The sequence below is a fragment of the Chlorocebus sabaeus genome, chromosome 11 (genome assembly GCF_047675955.1).
Source record: "Chlorocebus sabaeus isolate Y175 chromosome 11, mChlSab1.0.hap1, whole genome shotgun sequence".
NCBI lineage: Eukaryota > Metazoa > Chordata > Mammalia > Primates > Cercopithecidae > Chlorocebus > Chlorocebus sabaeus.
The window spans coordinates 25192453-25211023 of NC_132914.1; the positions used below are offsets into that span (position 1 = coordinate 25192453).

An 18571-nucleotide genomic window follows, 5' to 3' on the forward strand; every position below is an offset into this window, starting at 1 on the left:
GTATAAGAAAGAGTTCTTTGAAAGAACCAGGTCTTATTCCCCCCACATCAGCACCAAGAAGAGTACCTCACAGGCACTAAGTGTCCCAGAATTGTTGGTAGATGTAAATTACTTATTTAACAGGGTGGGAGTGTAAATAACTAAAATATTACAAGTTTCTTTAAACCTAGTTGAAGATAAGAGCAAATTTTTCTCTTCTTGAGTCACCTTCAAAGCATGGGATTATAGCACATGAGAGATAGAATAAATGCACTGTAGCTAAAAATTAGATGGCTGAATCCATGGCTAAAATGCTACTTTTCTTCAGGATTAATTGAGTGCAATCTTTTATCTGTTTCTATTCAGCATATGTAGTATATATCGGCTATGCATCTGAGGACAGCTGCCATTCTATTTACAGCATTATCTAAAAATGGCAACATTAAATCCATCTTCCATCTCTTTGAGATCTTTTTCAACCACAGAATCATCTCAGATGTTCTGCTTTTAGAGCAAAATATATGAGGTGTGAATGTGTGTAACAGTAAAAGACTAACAGGCAGAAATCTACGACGGTGGAAATATCTACCAGCGCTTGATAAAACTTTCCTCCTTCCCCTATCTCAAGAAAAGCTAGGGCAAGGAAGCTAGAAAACATCAGGGGGCAAATTAAAAAGGTAGAAAACCCTGCCCTTATACCCCCATTCAGAAGTCTAGGAACCTAAATATTGATTTTTCAGGGCTTTTGTTGCTGACTGTAGAGATTTTGAACCTAGACTGAAAAACAAACGGCAGAGGTGTGTGCTGACAAACCTCCCAAATACCATACTGCATTCCAGATTTTTTTTTTTGAGAAAGTTAAAATTAATCTTTCAGCTTTTTTAAGGAGGGAAAAAAGCTGTGACTATGCTAATTATTTATTGTGAGTCTCCATATTCCACATCTTAACACAAATCCAGTGTTGACTACACTGAAGACCGTCAAAAAAAAAAAAAAAAAAACACCTGAGTTTACAGCAAGAACATACAGAAATGACCTTGTTGGCCAGTCTGAACGATTTGGGAAAATGTGGAGTCTTTCAATTGCTCTTTTCTTCAAAATTTCAGACTCTACCTCTTCTGCTTCACCAAGCTTAAGTCCATTTTTAAATTCAATGTGCCAACTAGACATGACAGGAAAAGAGAACAGTCCTTTCATAGCAAAGATCAACTAAACTTGGAAAAAAGTAAAAGGCCATTTACATTTCTCTTTTAAAAAGCTAATTTGGCCACACTCAGTGGCTCATACTGTAATCCCAGCACTTTGGGAAGCCTAGGCAAGAGGATCGCTTGAGCCCAGGAGTTTGGACCAGTCTGGACCACAGAGTGAGACCCTGTCTCCATAACAAAATTTTAAAATTAGGCATGGTGGCACATGCCTGTAGTCCTAGCTACTCAGGAGGCTGAGGTGGGACGACTGTTTGAGCTCCAGCCTGGGCAACAGAGTGAGACTCTGTTTCTGAAAAAGAAAAAAGAAAAAAAAAAAAGCTAATTTCCTCATCATTTTATAGGTATTATAAGTTCAGAAACCTTCATTCTACAACAATTTCGCAACTTCAAGGCAGCACAGTGCACCAGTTAATGGATTAAGTATATGGGTGGGTGGAGTCTGAATGAGTTCAAATACCATTTATATCACTTATTAAGTGTGTGATCTTGGGCAAGTTATGTGATCTTGGACAAGATAAATAACCTTTCTGTGCCTTATTGCTGTGGTTGTGAGCAACAATGAAGTCAGTAGGCACAAAGGTGTTGGAATAGTATGAAATGCTATGTAGTGGGCAATCAACTGTTATTCATTTTAATTAAAATGGTCCTTAACATTTAGTAAGTGCTCATAAATTAAAGATAAAAAATAATTGATTTCAACATTTCTCAGATGTGGATGAGGTGGGGGAAGAAGTATACAGGGAAAGCTTCCATATAAAATAAATTAAAAACAATGATTTACTTGGTGTTGCTTTCTATGCTCTTTTCCCGGAAACACACACACACACACACACACACACACACACACACACACACCATGAGCACAAAGCCCTCCAACTCAAAACTGAAGTGTTTATAAAAATGGTATGTTTTGTAGATCATTCAATATGTTCTACTCAATATCCAAAACATAAATACACAAATGTTATTTTGTCAGTACAACTCTAAATTATTCTTATTTGGGTAAAAAAATGAAAAAATTAAAGGATTATAAGATAACATCCAATACAACAGGTTACATATATATGTTCATACCCTATATGACCATGTGCCTTTGGCATTTTCATCTATTCCACAGATAAGTCAAGTGAAACTCAAATTACTAGCTATCAAATTTTCAGATATAAAATTTGAATTTTTAAAGGTAAAATTAATGTTATTCCAAAAGGCAAATCCATTAGCACAGTTTTTACCTTGTTTTACTCTAAAACTTATATTACTACCATTCATTAAATCACTTTTGGAAATCTTAGGGTTATAATTTAAGTACATACCAATAGTCTATTTGAAATGTGAAGTAAAAGTTAAAGACTTGAAACTGGAGAATAGACATGATGCTTCCTTAAAGAAAACCTATTGCATAATTTTTGCAAGATGCCAAAATCATCAGATCATTCGTGTTTTTAATCTTTGGTGTCTGCTGACTGGCCAGGCTTCCAGATAATCTGTCTCCAAAGGACTATAAAGCTTTCAAAATACAGTTATGAAAGTGGTAAATCCACACTTTTATCACCACTAAGACAAGAAGGTATGTTTTCAAAAACTAGTGTAAAAATTTAACCATGACAAACTCACACTTAAGAAGATTCTAAATGTATATTTATGATATTTATGACGTTATACATATATATATAAAATTCATTAAACTTAACAGCATCAATAAAATTGAATATTCACTCAAAACAGGGAAAAGAAACCACATACACACAAATGTAGTTATGATCTTTTTTGAGAACAACAAGTGTACTTCCTTACAAAAACCCCAGTCCTGGGAATTAGGAGATCGTTTTCTAATTTTTTTTTTTCATTGTTAATGTATGAGCAACTGTATTTCCAGGACTCAAATATTCACTTGGATTATAGAGGTCAATATTGCACATCATTTATTCTCAAGAACCATTCACTAAATAAAACTTTGTACATTTTCTCTCCTTTGTAGCCACAAGGAGTAACTTTATCATTCCTACCAAGATACTGGACCAGACAGTAGAGACTTGGTTCTGCCACCAGTCAATTTACGTTACAATTCGGAGCCTCAAATCTACTCATCTTTAAAATTGGAAAGTTGGACTAAATTATATCTGACGTCTTTTTATTCTTGAAAATTTTATAATTCTATCAACACTGTCCGTATTGGAATGTAACCAAAATTCAGCTTTATCGCAAAAGAGATGGTCAAAATATGCCCCCCTTCCCATAGAAGAGCAAATATAAAGCAGAAGGTTGTCATATTTTTAAAGAAGACTTCATATTGATTGTTTATTGTAGACCAGGCAGTGTATATGTCTGTCTATATCTATATGTCTATACTGCAAATGATAAAACTGAGGCTCAGAGAGATTAAGGAACATACCCAAGATGAAAGAGAGTAAGTGATAAAACTAAGATTCAAACTCACACCCTTCTGACTATGATGCATGAATGCTTTCCATCCTGGCAACAAGTTTATTGAGAACCATGATACTTGACAGGCAATTCTATTACAACTATCTAGTAAATAGTCCACTGATGCTAAAGCCCCCATCATGCTCTGCATTCCCCTTTTTAGCTTTATTAAGGAAAAATTGATATATAAAAATTGCCACACATTTGATAGATACATCATGAGTTCAGACATATGCATATACCCAAGATATCATCACCACAATCAAGAACTAAACATATCTATCACCTCCAAAAGTTTCCTTGTATTCTTTTGTGTTCTTTTACTTTTTTGATCAGAACAGTTACCATGAGATCTACCCTCTTAACACAGTTTAAAGTGCGCAATACCACACTGTTAAATGTAGGTAGTAAATTGCACAGTAGTTCTGTAGCACTACACATCTTGCATAGTAGAAACTTCATATCAGTGAGCACATTTCTTATGCAAATTCTACACCCTGCTTGGTACCCAAGAAAGGGAATGTATATCTTTAACAGAGAAATAAAATGCAAGTATTTTATGCAAGCTGCTGACACCTGACTAAAAAGGCAAGAATTAAGGTAACTTGGTAGTTGACGATGCATTTCTTGATGATAATGGCACCTCTTGAAAATTAGTCAGCACGATCTACAGGCTTTGGTGACAGTACACAAGCTGAGAAAGGAAACAGAGCAAGCATTTTAGAGAGTTTTCCTAACAGGACTTCAGGATCTTCTCTTTCAACCATCAGAGGAAAATTATGCCACTCTTCCCATTTGGCTTAGGGTTTCCTCGCAGCCTCATGGAAGTGTAACCCCACCTCAGGAATCGCAAAGATTGGCAGACTGGGGACACTGGGCAAGCAGGCATGCCCAGCTGACACCTTACTAAATATTTTCTAAATGTCCTTGGTGTATTCTGTTGTGGGTTTTAGCACAGATTGGAGGCCAAAGACCTGGATCTGAATTTTGGTTGTGCCACTTTACTGGTGCTATAAGTCTGGTCAAAACAGAAATCTCGCTGTGCTTCACATCCTTGTCCATTACAGATGGATACTTCCAGTAAGCTCATGGAGTTCTTGTGAGGAGTCAAAAAAATATCTGTAAACCACTAAGCACAGTGGCTGCCATGTGAAAAGCCCCCAGTAAAAGTAACCTGTCATTATTATTATCTCAAAACAATGGGAGAGGAGATGTACATTTATAGTAACCTGCATAATAGGATACTGTCCCTAGCAGCAGTTTTCTGAGGTAGTAGAAAACATTAAAAAGTTACATATAAAATCCAGGATATCAGCCGGGTACAGTGGCTCACACCTGTAATCCCAGCACTTTGGGAGACCGAGGCGGCGGATCACGAGATCAGGAGATTGAGACCATCCTGGCCAACATGGTAAAACTCTGTCTCTACTAAAAATACAAAACTTAGCTGGGTATGGTGGCACACACCTGTAATCCTAGCTACTTGGGAGGCTGAGGCAGCAGAAAGCTTTGAACCCAGGAGGCGGAGATTGCAGTGAGCCAAGATTGCACCACCATACTTCAGCCTGGCGACAGAGCGAGACTGTCTTAAAAATAAATAAATAAATAAAAAATAAATCCAGGATATGCATGTTTTGTTAAAGGTGTAAAACATACAAACACACACACACACACAGAGGGAGTATGATCCAACTCTTATTTTTTAAAAAACAAAAGCATTTCTAAAGAAAAGTTTAGAAGGTCTAGATGTATGTAGCAGTGGCTATTTGTGAACACGATTTTATTTGCTTCTTTTTAGCTCACCAGTGATTTCTAAATCTACAGTGATCATGTATTTTTATAACATAAGTATTTTTTATTTTGAATTTTCTTAAAATAAAGACCATATGCATGCTTCAAAAATTAAAATAAAAAACAATCTATATGAAGATAGAATTTTAGCTAGTAAAATATTTAAATGCCCTGACATGATTTTATGGCTTACAGTATAAATAAAAGAGAGCTGAAAATTGAGGTGATTCTTCTCAATAGTTAAAACGTTTGTATCTTTGTTTTAAGCAAAATAAATGATAAAAGACATACCAGAAATTTCTATAAAAATGAGCTGGAAAACTACTAAAATTGGTGTCAGTGGGACTAAAGGAGAAGTAATCTTAAGTGGACCTTTGAACACACTTTTTGAAGCAGTCAGTAAGTGACACTTCTTTTCACAAAAATTGTGGAAGTTAACTTGATAAGAGCACTAACTTGATTAAAGATGAACTATGTTTGTCTTGATTTGGGCACTACAGAGTGGTAAGGATAGACATTTGATTAAAGGTAATGGTATGGTAATTATTATTGAATCCTTTGATGTTGTAAATGTAAAACATGCAAAGAAAACTGAGGGGGGGGAAAAATCACAGCAGTGGGAACTAAAGTCTATTTTGTAACTGTAACATTGAAAACATAGCAGCACTCCTCATCATCTTCCTGAACCTTTCTTGAGTGTTGGCAAGACATGAATCGTAAGTTAAAATTTGGAGTGAGAGCAGTGAGAAGAGGAGAATGGATAGGGAAAGATCCCAAGGGGAATGTTAATTTGTGATCTGTATGGATCCCAGAGTTTGGGATCAACAGGGAAGATTAGAAATCTGACAGTGCCATTGGTGTAGATGAGCAGGGACAGGTGGTCACAGATGCTATGAGAATGAATGGGATGGACCAGAAAGGAACACGTCAAATAGCAAGAGAGCCAGGGTTGTTCTAGGAAAGAGAGACATTAAGGAGAGGTCAGAAATAAAAAGGCCAACGGCAGTGCCTCAGGAAGCAGAAAAGAACCAGAAGAGAGAACAATGTCTCAGAATCAAGAGAGGGGAAAGTTGCCAGAATAAGGTGTGAATCACAGTGTCAAACTCAGAGATACCAAGTCAGATGGTGCTGCAGAGGCCAGATTTGTAGATTGGGAAGTTACCAATGACCTATACTGGATGAGTACAAATGACATCATGAGTGGCATCATGATCACAATGGAGAAGGGAAGGAAAGAGAGAAACTGAGGAAATGATTTTAGAATATGGATTACTTTCAAGGTATTAGGATATATAGAGAAGAGACTCATGACTTGAATTTGTTTTGAGCTTTGTAAATATCATGCTTTGGTAAGTCCACCTGGGAGAGAAGCTTCTTCCATGGCCTATCAAATTCTCTACTGAAATACAAAAAGCTCAGTTATTACTACCACCAACTCCTGTACACCCTCTACAATCACTAGAAATGACCCCTCCCTTCTCTGTACCCCTAAAATTTTAGTCCGTGATATGATTTGGATTTGTGTTGCCATCCAAATCTCATGTTGAAATGTTATTCCTAGGGCTGGAGGTAGGGCCTGGTGGGAGGTGACTGGATCACGGGGGCAGTTTCTCATGGTTTAACACCATTCCCCCTTGGTGTTGTCATCAAGATAGTGAGCTCTCCTGAGATCTGGTTGTTTAAAAGTGTATGATACCTCCCCACTCTCTCCCTTCCTCCTCCACCAGTCATGTAAAGTGCTAGCTCCCCCTTTGCCTTCCGCCATGATTGGAAGTTGCCTGAGGCCTCCCCAAAAGCCAAGTAGATGCTAGCATCATGTTTCCTGTCCAGCCTGTGGAGGCATGAACCAATTAAACCTGTTTTCTTTATAAACTACCTATCTTGGGTATTTCTTTATAAGCAGTGCAAGAATGGACTAATACAGTCTGTGTCCCTCAAATACCTAGCAGAGCTATAGTTTTGCTTGCACCCTTTCTCTCCCACTGTCTCATGTAAAAGAATGCCCCTTCCTTTTGGAGAATACATTGCAGATACTTTGAAACCAACCACACTTCTGCCACGAAAGAAAAGAGCACCCCATCTCCTTTGCCACAGGAAGGCCACAGAGCCCAAAGTGAGCCAGTTACAAAAAATTCCCCGGGCCTATGAGGGAAAAAAAAGTATACAGAGTTTTCTCTGGAGATATTAGCTAAGAGGTTGGTGTCACCTAGAATGGCTTCCACAGGAAGAAAGCTGCCTGTGCATGAAGCTAATGGAAAGGTGAGCAGAGGAGAGTGATGGGAAATGAAGACATACCCCTTTCTGATGGCATTAGCTGGGCCTGAAGTGTAACTCCCTGCATTTCCTAGTACATGAGCCAATAAAGTCCTTATTTTTGAAGTTATTTCAGATTGGGTCACTATCGTTTACAGTAAAAGATTCCTCACTAATACAGTTCACACTTCACTAATTACATGCTTTTAAATATTGCAGCAATCTGCACAAAGGAAATCTCTTTCTACTACTAGATTATACATTTCTTGAAGGCAGGAAAGACATGTCTAGCACAACATCCTGCGCATAGTTCAATATGTGTTCAATAAATATTTACAAAAGAAGCAAATGAGCCAAAGAAGTTATTTTGTCATAAAATCGAGACCTAAAATTAAACAACTCGACAAGTGAATGAGAAAATCACAATGAAAAATACAGAAGCCGTAATATACCTCATTTTATTACACTTCACTTTATTGCACTTCACAGATACTGTCGTTTTTTTGTTTTGTTTTGTTTTTACAAATTGAAGGTTTGTGACAACTCTGCATCAAGCAAATATATTGACACAATTTTCCCAACAGCATGTACTCATTTTGTCTCTCTGTGTCACATATTTGGTAATTCTCACAATATTTCTAACTTTTTCATTATTATTATGTCTGTTATAGGGGCCAAGATCAGTGATCTTTGATGTTATCGTTGCAAGTGTTCCAGGATGCAACAAAGCAAGCCCATATAAGAAGGCAAACTTAATTGATAAATATCCTGTGTGCTCTCACTGCTCCACTGACCGGCCATTCCCCCATTTCTCTTTCTCTCCTTGGGCCTTTTTATTCCCCAAAATGCAACAATATTGAAGTCAGGCCAGTTCATAACCCTACAGTGGCTTCTAAGTGTTCAAGTGGAAGGAAGGGTCACATGTCTCTCACTTTAAATCAAGACCTAGAAACGATTCAGTATAGTGAGGAAGGCATGTCAAAGCCAAGACAGGCTAAAAGCTAGGCCTCTTATGCCAAACAATTAGTCAAGTTGTAATGCAAAGGAGAAGTTCTTGAAGAGAATTAAAGATGCTACTGCAGTGAATACATGAATGATAAGAAAGTGAAACAGACTTCTGACTGATAAGGAGCAAGTTTGAGTGGTCCGGATAGAAGATCAAACCAGCCACAACATTCCCTTAACCCAAAGCCTAATCTAGAGCAAGGCTCAAATGCTCTTCAGTTCTTATGAAGGCTGAGAGAGATGAGGAAGCTGCAGAAGAAAAGTTTAAAACCAGCAGAAGTGGCTCATGAGCTTGCAGGAAAGAAGCCATCTCCATAACATAAAAGCACAAGGTGAAGCAGCCAGTGCTGATGGAGAAGCTGCAGCAATATATCCAGAAGATCTAGCTGAGATGACTGAGGAGGGGGGCTACACTACAGAACACATTTTCATTGTAGATAAAAGAGCCTTATATTTGAAGAAGATGCCATCTAGGACTTTCAGAGCTAGAGAGGAGATGTCAATGCCTGACTTCAAAGCTTCAAAGAACAGGATGACTCTCGTTTGTTAGGGGTTAATGCACCTGGTGACTTTAAGTGAAAGCCAATACTTATTTACCATTCTGAACATTCCTAGGGCCCTTAAGAATAGTAAATCTACTCTGCCTGAGCAGTAAAAGTGAAACAACAAAGCCTGCATGACAGCACATCTTTTTACAACATGGCTTACTGAGTAGTTTAAGTGCACTGTTGAGACCTACTGCTCAGGAAGAAAGATTCCTTTCAAAATATTACTGCTCATTAACAATGCACTTGGTCACCCAAGGGCTCTGATGGAGATGCTAAAAGAGATGAACATTGTTTTCAAGCCTAATACCATGACATCTATTCTGCAGCCTGTGGATCAAGCAGTAATTTTGACTTTCAAATCTTAATGTAAGAAATACAGTTTGTAATAAGCAATGAGGAAATGATTCCCTATTTAATAAATGGTGTTGGGAAAACTGGATAGCCATATGCAGAAAACTGAAACTGGACCCCTCCTTTACACCTTATATAAAAATTAACTTAAGATGGATTAAAGACTTAAACATAAGACTTAAAACCATAAAAATTCTAGAAGAAAACCTAGGCAATACCATTCAGGACATAGGCATAGGCAAAGACTTCATGTCTAAAACACCAAAAGCAATGGCAACAAAAGCCAAAATTGACAAATGGGATCTAATTAAACCAAAGAACTTCTGCACAGCAAAAGAAACTATCATCAGAGTGAACAGGCAACCTACAGAATGGGAGAACATTTTTGCAATCTCTCCATCTGACAAAGGGCTAATATCCACAATCTATGAAGAACTTAAACAAATTTACAAGAAAAAAACAACCCCATCAAAAAGATGATTTTTTTACAAGAAAGAAACAACCCCATCTCAAAAGAAGATATTTATGCGGCCATCAAACATGAAAAAAGGCTCATCACTGGTCATTAGAGAAATGCAAATCAAAACCACAATGAGAGATACCATCTCACGCCAGTTAGAATGGGGATCACTAAAATGTCAGGAAATAGCAGGTGCTGGAGAGGATGTGGAGAAATAGGAACACTTTTACACTGTTGGTAGGAGTGGAAGTTAGTTCAACCATTGTGGAAGACAGTGTGGTGATTCCTCAAGGATCTAGAACCAGAAATACCATTTGACCCCACAATCCCTTTACTGGGTATATACACAAAGGATGATAAATCATTCTACTACAAAGACACATGCAGATGTATGTTTACTGCAGCACTATTCACAATAGCAAAGACTTGGAACCAACCCAAATGACCATCAATGATAGACCGGATAAAGAAAATGTGGCACATACATACCATGGAATACCATGCAGCCATAAAAAAGGATGAGATCATGTCCTTTGCAGGGACATGGATGAAGCTGGAAACCATTATTCTCAGCTAACTAACACAGGAACAGAAAACCAAACACCGCATGTTCTCACTCATACGTGGGAGCCGAACAATGAGAACACATGGACACAGAGAGGGGAACATCACATACCAGGGCCTGTCAGGGGGTGGGGTGCTAGGAGAGGGATAGCATTAGGAGAAATACCTAATGTAGATGATGGGTTGATGGATGCAGCAAACCACCATGGCACATGTATACCTGTGTAACAAACCTGCACATTCTGCACATGTACCCCAGGACTTAAAGTATAATAAAAAAAGAAATATATTTTGTAAGGCTATAGCTGCCATAGATAGTAATTCTTCCAACAGAACTAGGCCAACTAAATTGATAACCTTCTGGAAAGGATTCACCATTCTAGATGCCATTAAGATCATTTGTGGTTCGTGAGAGGAAGTAAAAAAGAAAAAATCAACATTAACAGGAGTTTGGAAGAAATTGATTCCAATCTTCATGGATGACTTTGGCCATGGTTCAAGACTTCAGGAGAGGAAGGAACTGCAGATATAGTGGAAATAGCAAGAGAACTAGAATTAGAAGGGGAGCCTGAAGATGCAACTGAATTGCTGCAATCTCATAAAACTTTAATGGATGAGGAGTTGCTTCTTATAGATGAACAAAGAAAGAGGTTTCTTAAGATGGAATCTACTCCTGGTGAAGATGCTGTGAACATCGTTGAAATGGAAGATTTAGAATAACTTAGTTGATAAAGCAGTGGTTTGAGAGAATTGACTCCAATTTTAAAACAAGTTCTACTGTGGGTACAATGCTGTCAAACAGCCTTGCCTCCTACAGAGAAATCTTTCATGAAAGGAAGAGTCAACTGACATCGCAAACTTTATTGTCATCTTAGGTTAAGAAATTGTCACTGCCACCCCAACCTTCTGCAAACACCACCCTGATCAATCCGCGGCCATCAACACTGAGGCAAGACCCTCCTTTACTAGCAAAAGGATTACGACTCACTGAAGGTTCAGACGATCATTAGCATTTTCTAGCAATAAAGTATTTTTAATTAAGGTATGTACATTCTTTATTTGGACATAATGCTATTGCACACTTAATAGACCACAGTATAGTGTAAACATAACATTTATATGTACTGGGGAAACATTTGTGTGACTTGATTGATTGTAATATTTGCTTTATTGCAGTGGTCTGGAACTGAACTTGTAATGTCTCTGAGGTACGCCTGTATAGTTATGCAGCTTCCTGCCCTAGATTTCCTCCATTCATCTATCTAGAAGGACTATCCTGAGCATGCTCTTCCTTTCCCAGTCTTCCCAGCTCAATCTCATTTCACTTTGTTCACTCAAGTGGAAGTGAAATTTCCATATCATAAACTATGTGCACAGGCCAAAAACATCTATGCTATTGTCAATTTTTTAAAGACCAATATTGCATTAAAAACAGAAACAGGCCAGGCGCAGTGGCTCACAACTGTAATCCCAGCACTTTGGGAGGCCAAGGCGGGCAGATCACGAGGTCAGGAGATCGAGACCATCCTGGATAACACAGTGAAACCCCGTCTCTATTAAAATTAAACAAAAATTAGCCGGGCGTGGTGGCGGGCGCCTGTAGTCCCAGCTACTCGGAAGGCTGAGGCAGGAGAATGGCGTGAACCAGGGAGGCGGAGCTTGCAGCGAGCCAAGATTGCACCACTGCACTCCAGCCTGGGCCACAGAGTGAGATTCCATCTCAATCAATCAATCAATCAATCAATCAATAAGGAAAATCTCATTGCTAGACATATTCCTCGAAGTCAGGAAATACACATGTGCATGGTGCCTTGCATATACTACCTGCTCAACAAATGCTTATGAAATAAGCAAACATCTTGGTTGGTGGCGATTTAAAATTCTAGTCAATAAATATCTGAGTCAAATTTTAACTGCCACATAAGTGAAGAATGAGGAGAAGGGGGAGAAGTAAGATAGGAGAGGTCTTCCTTGGCAGGGACATTATGTCCTACCCTGCCCCAGTGCTGGCTCTTATGGTGCGAGTTTGGATGGGTGCCTCAGAGATTAGCCTCACACTGGTTCTTGGACACTGGCAATGCCACAGATGCTGATTGAGGAACTCCCTCAACTTCTACCTTAGATAATCTACTCTAGTCTCTTTCTGCTGAGGTTATCTTCCTCCTGACAGTAAATTGTTCAGTGTGTGGGGTGGGAGCAGTCATAATTGACTCCCTTCCACAGGATCCACAGATGGTCTCCAGGAGATCCCATCTCTTCCCTACTAGCTGTGAAAGTGTGGCTCATTCCATGCATCCCTGTTTCATTGCCATGGTTTCTTGCCTTCTTACCTTTGCATGCGTAGGTCGGGTACCAGACTCTGCAAGCCCTAGGAGCCAGGCCACCTGTACCATGCTCCCTGAGTGGTTGTGTGGCATCCCATTCATATGATCCCTTGTGTGCATGTGCGTGTGCGTGTGTGTGTGAAGAACAGGAGAAATACCTCAGCACCCTCACAGAAATTCTCTCTACTGGAAACTGTGTGACCATACTCTTCATCAGTCTTACTAAAGTCTCCCTCCTTCTCCCGTCACCTACTCCCTCAAGGAGAGGTGAGGCAAAGGGAAACAAACAAGATTTTTTCAATCTCCCAGACAATCCTAAACAGATGGTTTGACCCACATTATTCTTGGTCCTTCAAGCCCTGCTGCAGCTCTGATGCAACATGGCAAGCCGAATATAACACGGGATATAGGGGAAATTATTGGATATCCTGGTATGTAAGAAATCAAGACTTTGCCACAACTTGAGTCACATCCCACAGTCAGGGTTCATGCATTCTCTCTTACCAAATAATGACCTGAGAATGCAAGTTGGGAGGAATTCTTATTGTAGGACTTTCACATTCACTGTTATCCACTGGAACGGCTGCATTGAGAACCCAGGATTTGTTTCCCAATCCAGAACCCATGTCCTAAGATTTTGATCAGAAGGAACAATAATTTCCTAATAGAGCCCTGTGTGCAGACAAATAATTAGAAATGCAAAAAAAAAAAAAAAAAAATTCCCTCCTCCCATCCTACTGCACAAAACAACCCTCTACATCATCCTACACTGCGTGTGCGATAATGGGCCCCATCCTCTCTTGTATCATATTTAGTATTTATGCAATGTTTCTCCTCCTACAGTCCACCTAATCTTATGAAGCATAATTCTTTTTTCTCTTCCTCCTCCCTACACAAAGTTAATTCCTGACTCTCCTTAAGTATGTGCAAATTATTACACCAGCCGTCCTTTAAAGCAAGCATCATACTGCAGCCTAAAACAGCAATTGGACGTGTTTTACTATTGCATATTATCGGAGCTTGCTTTTAGCACCTTTTACAACCAAAGTGTTGATTTTTTTTCCCCTTTATAAAGTGGCAGTGGCAATCTGTGGCAGCACGCTACACACACAAGTTCATGGTAAGTTCAGAGGAAAGGAATGTTCAAAGAAAACCAAACTCAAAGCATTGTGGGTAGCGATATAAAAAGTTGACAAAACAATGATAAACAATGGGGGGAAAAAGAAATAATTAAGTGTTCTGAAGCACTGTATCAGCATTTTATGCATTGTTAACTTTTTTTAGGAAACCATTTTATTGTATGCGGTTTCATGGAGAGATACTAACCCAGTCTGTTGGAATGGCACTCTGCATGTATAATGCTTATAAAACTTTTTTTAATAAAAAAGAAAATGGGCAAATATGTCTGCCTGAGATAAGGCTTTCTGAACAAAATATAATACATGGAAATCCTTTCTTGAAGTGCTTTGTGGATTTAAGGAGGTAGGAAACTTAAAACAGTGGAGTAACAGTAAACACGTAAGTCTAAACAAGGTGTGAAAAATTGGACTATACGCCCTAACAAGCAAAGCAAGAAGTAAATGAGAAACAGCTAAGAGAGAAAGGGTAAATACTTTATAGACACTTTTTTAAAAAGGTATCTATGAACAACAATGAGAACTTCTGAGATCTGTAAAACAGGCAAAATTTTGTATATTGCTAGAACGCAATCCTAACTCATTTAGAGTATACAGTCTATATTTGATGTCCTGTTAGGTCAGTTTCTATGTAGATTACATCCTCTTATCTTATTTACACTCATTTATTCAACAAATATTTGTTTAGTTTCAGGCATTATTTCAGGCGCTAGGGATTCGTTAGTGGACGGAACATGAAAAACTCCCTGTATCCAAGAACATTATATTCCAGTGAACAGAGAAGACGATGAACACAATAAATGAATATATGGTATATTAGAAGGTGCTACAAACCAAGGAGAAAAATAAAGCAAAGAAGAGAGATAGATTGTCATAGGGCCGGGGAGCAGAGAGCAGGTGCGGGCTAGGGGAGTGTCTGCTGCTTTAAAGTTTACAAGTTTTAAGAGGAGACGTTAATGAGAAAGTCACACTGCACAAAACTAGGAGGTAGTAAGGGAGCAAGCCGTTCACTTAACTGAGCAGCGTAATGAAGGAGCAAATTCAAAGGTCCAGAGGTGGGAGCTGTCCCAGCATATTAGACAAACATCAAGGAAGCCAGTGTGGCTGGTGAAGAGTGAGCAAGAGATAGGGCAGTTCATAATGAGTTAAAGAAGTAACCAGAGAGCAGGATCACTCCGGGCATCATAGGACATTAGCTTTTATTCTGAAGGTGGTGGGAGGCCACAGGAAAATTCTAGATGATACAGCATATGCTAACCATTTCTTTCCCAAACCAAAGTAGTTATAATGTTTGAGCTTTGTAAATGTAAGTTTATAAATTTTTTTTAATTTTTATTTTAGTTTAGTTTTTTTAGAGACGGAGCCTTGCTCTATCGCTAGGTTGGAGCGCAGTGGTGCGATCTTGGCTCACTGCAACCTCCGCCCCCTGGATTCAAGCAATTCTCCTGCCTCAGCCTCCTGAGTAGCTGGGACTAAAGGTGCCCACTGCCACACCTGGCTAATTTTTTGTATTTTAGGAGAGATGGGGTTTCACCGTGTAGCCCAGGCTGGTCTCAAACTCCTGAGCTCAGGCAATCCACCCGCCTCAGCCTTCCAAAGTGCTAGGATTACAGGTGTGAGCCACCACGCCCGGCCAGTTTATGGAACATTTTTAAAACATTTTTTGGGCCTCAAATTCATGTACAATAATAAGACAGGCCCCAGAAGTAAAGACGGACATAAGAATACTGCAAATGCTTTCAGCAAACACCTGAGGATGCCACAGGAATTTAGCGATTTCTATCACACCCTGCTGAAAATCGCTGATTGAATTCATGGTACCAGTCAATAAATGTAAACTGTTCAGCATACCAAACCAATCTGATTCCGTGATATCTTGGAGAGACAATTTACTTCTTTACATAAACTAGGTTCCTACAAAGAAAAAAAAAGGGGCATGCATTGTTGACACAGTCAAGTGTCTATTTGTTTTGTTCAGCACATATAAGATGCTAGAACAAGAATGAGTTGTCACAGTTTAGAGATGTTTGATAAAGAAACACTGAGACTGGTTAGCTGAAGGAAGGATAAAATCTCCTGGCAGGCCAAGCTGCACAATAATCAGTATTGACTCAAATCAGATGTTATTGTGCATTATCAATGTAACAGGTTGAGACTTGAGTTTCCTCTGCAGGAAAAACTGTTTTGAAAGAACAAGGAAAAGCAGCTTTTTCAACACCCATTCTAATATAGTACTTCATATAATGGCTGCAAAAAGGCACTGCTTTCTTGTCAACTATGAATAAAGGACTTGGTCAGTAAAACCTCAGATTATTGCTCCACTAAACGTTAATATGCCAAAGTTTAACAAGCTTCCAGGAACCTGTGGTCTTTAAACTAGCGTTTACCTACGCAAGAGGTGAGATGTGGGGATGTGGAAGGGGTTGAGGTAGTTCTCGATTGGGGGTTGCTGATTTTTTAAGTTTCTCTAAACACACTTCTTGAAATGCCTAAAAGATGTTAGAAGAGGGGAGTATTCTATCTCAAAAGGAGGGATGGGGATCTGTGAAACTTAACTGTTATTTTCCTAGCTAAGGTAGTTAAAGGTGCATTTAAAGTTTGAACAGAAGAAACTAGCATTTATTAAGTACTCAACACTGTGCCAGGCCACTGAATGTGTGTGTGTGTGTGTGTATGTGTGTGTGTGCACCCACGCATGTGTGTGATTATCCCTACTCCATAGATGAAGAAACCGAAGAAGCAGATAATCAGAATAGATACAGGACCTTGGACAAGAACATGAATGTAATGATTCAAGAGTGAATGCAAATAAATTCATCATTAATAGGAAGCTAGGAACAGGACAGGAAATCTATTTGAATTCACTCGTAGGAGATGCTATCTAGAAATGGGACATGAAATGTATTTGAATTCAACTGTAGGAGATGCTGCTGTGTGTTGTCCACACAACCAAAGATCTTTCCTTTAGTAAATGAAGCACTCAGTGCCTCAGCTGCCAGAAGTGCCACAGCTTGGCCCTTCTCTGGCCACTGCCTTTGGTGAAAGGAAACCGCCTCATCCAAAACTACACTCCATCCCAGAAGCAGCAAATGTCTAATGCCTGCTAAGTGGGGAGGTATACAGACAACCCACTGCCTCACTTCAAGACAGCCTGGAAAGGCCATCCTAACTCCAGAGCTCCCCAAAGGATTGGCTGAGGCCTCTGTTGCAACTGCATCTCAATTCAACCTCTCTATCTGTCCATCCTGCTTCCTGCATCTTGCATAAGCTATTGTTCCCTAGAGCACACCACAATAAACCTCCCAGATACAAATACCAGAGACTCAAAGTGTGTTTCCAAAGGAAGCTGACCAAAGACGACACTACAGCAAGAATAAATACTAGATGATTTGTTTGGTACCATCTGAAAGAACTGATATAGTAACTGATTCCACTGGTACCTCCACAGACTGACATTAGTTTCTAATGCAATCCCATTGTAACAGAGAGTCAGTCACAAGTACTCACAAGTAAGCTAGTTAAAACAAGAAGCCATTTCAAGTTAAACGAGAAACTGTCAATCAGTGATTTTATAGTGACTATAAAGTGCTATATAGCTCATGTAAGCTACATGATGGTCAAATTTGCATGGTATCAGACATGTTTAATGAATGCACACTCCTTAACATGTTAAAACATGCTTGTTTGAGAACCTCTCTAATTTTATTAAAATTATGTGACTCTGTATGAGTTGAAAGAGAGCAAAAAAAGGAGGTAAAAGGGAAAAGGATACATTTCATCGTGACAGACTGAGTTTCGTATAGATTCAAAGATAGAGTCTAAAGTGGATTATTAGACAGATGACTTCTGAACGCTAAGACCAGGAAATAGAGATAATAAGGAGTCCAGAATAGGTTAAACAGGTAACACAAGAAACATAATTTTATTATATCTTGGCTTGGTTAGGATACTGACATAACACTGATTTTGTTGTGATCAAGACAGAGCTATGGACTGTATAATGACATAAATAGGCAAGATTATGAAATATGTAACAGTCACATTCATAGAGAGCTGCTACCTTAATCGATATTAGTTTTTAAGAAAAATTTTTGTGCCTTCAAACTCTGCCTTTAACTCTCACAGTTTAGGATTCCACAGTGTTTGAACTGGTGATATGCAATGGAACAAAACATACAGGTAGGGCTTGGATACTGGACATATTTACAGGATACAAGCAAGTATTGATGGGAACCGGGTTAGTTTTATTCTCTAAGGATGAAATTCACTATGACAGACAGAACATATAATCTGAAGGATAATTATAGTATACATTCCTGTAAAAGACAATAGCATGAAATAGCCAAGGTATAACGACACAAGGGCCAACAGATTATGGAAATCTCAGAGATAAGTGCTACTCAGAAGAAATCACGAGTCCTTTTGCAACCAGCATTTAACAAATATTTATTGCAATCTCCTATGTGCTAGGAACTGCTTTAGGCACTGGAGACACAGCTATGAACACAAGAGATAAGACCCTGCCTAC

At 38.9% G+C, this 18571-nt stretch overlaps 1 protein-coding gene across 2 annotated transcripts in view; it reads right to left on the minus strand.

The window, feature by feature from the left end:
• SOX5 (SRY-box transcription factor 5) overlaps positions 1-18571 on the minus strand; it is a 1032593-nt gene that overhangs the window by 896819 nt on the left and 117203 nt on the right. The window lies entirely within an intron of this gene.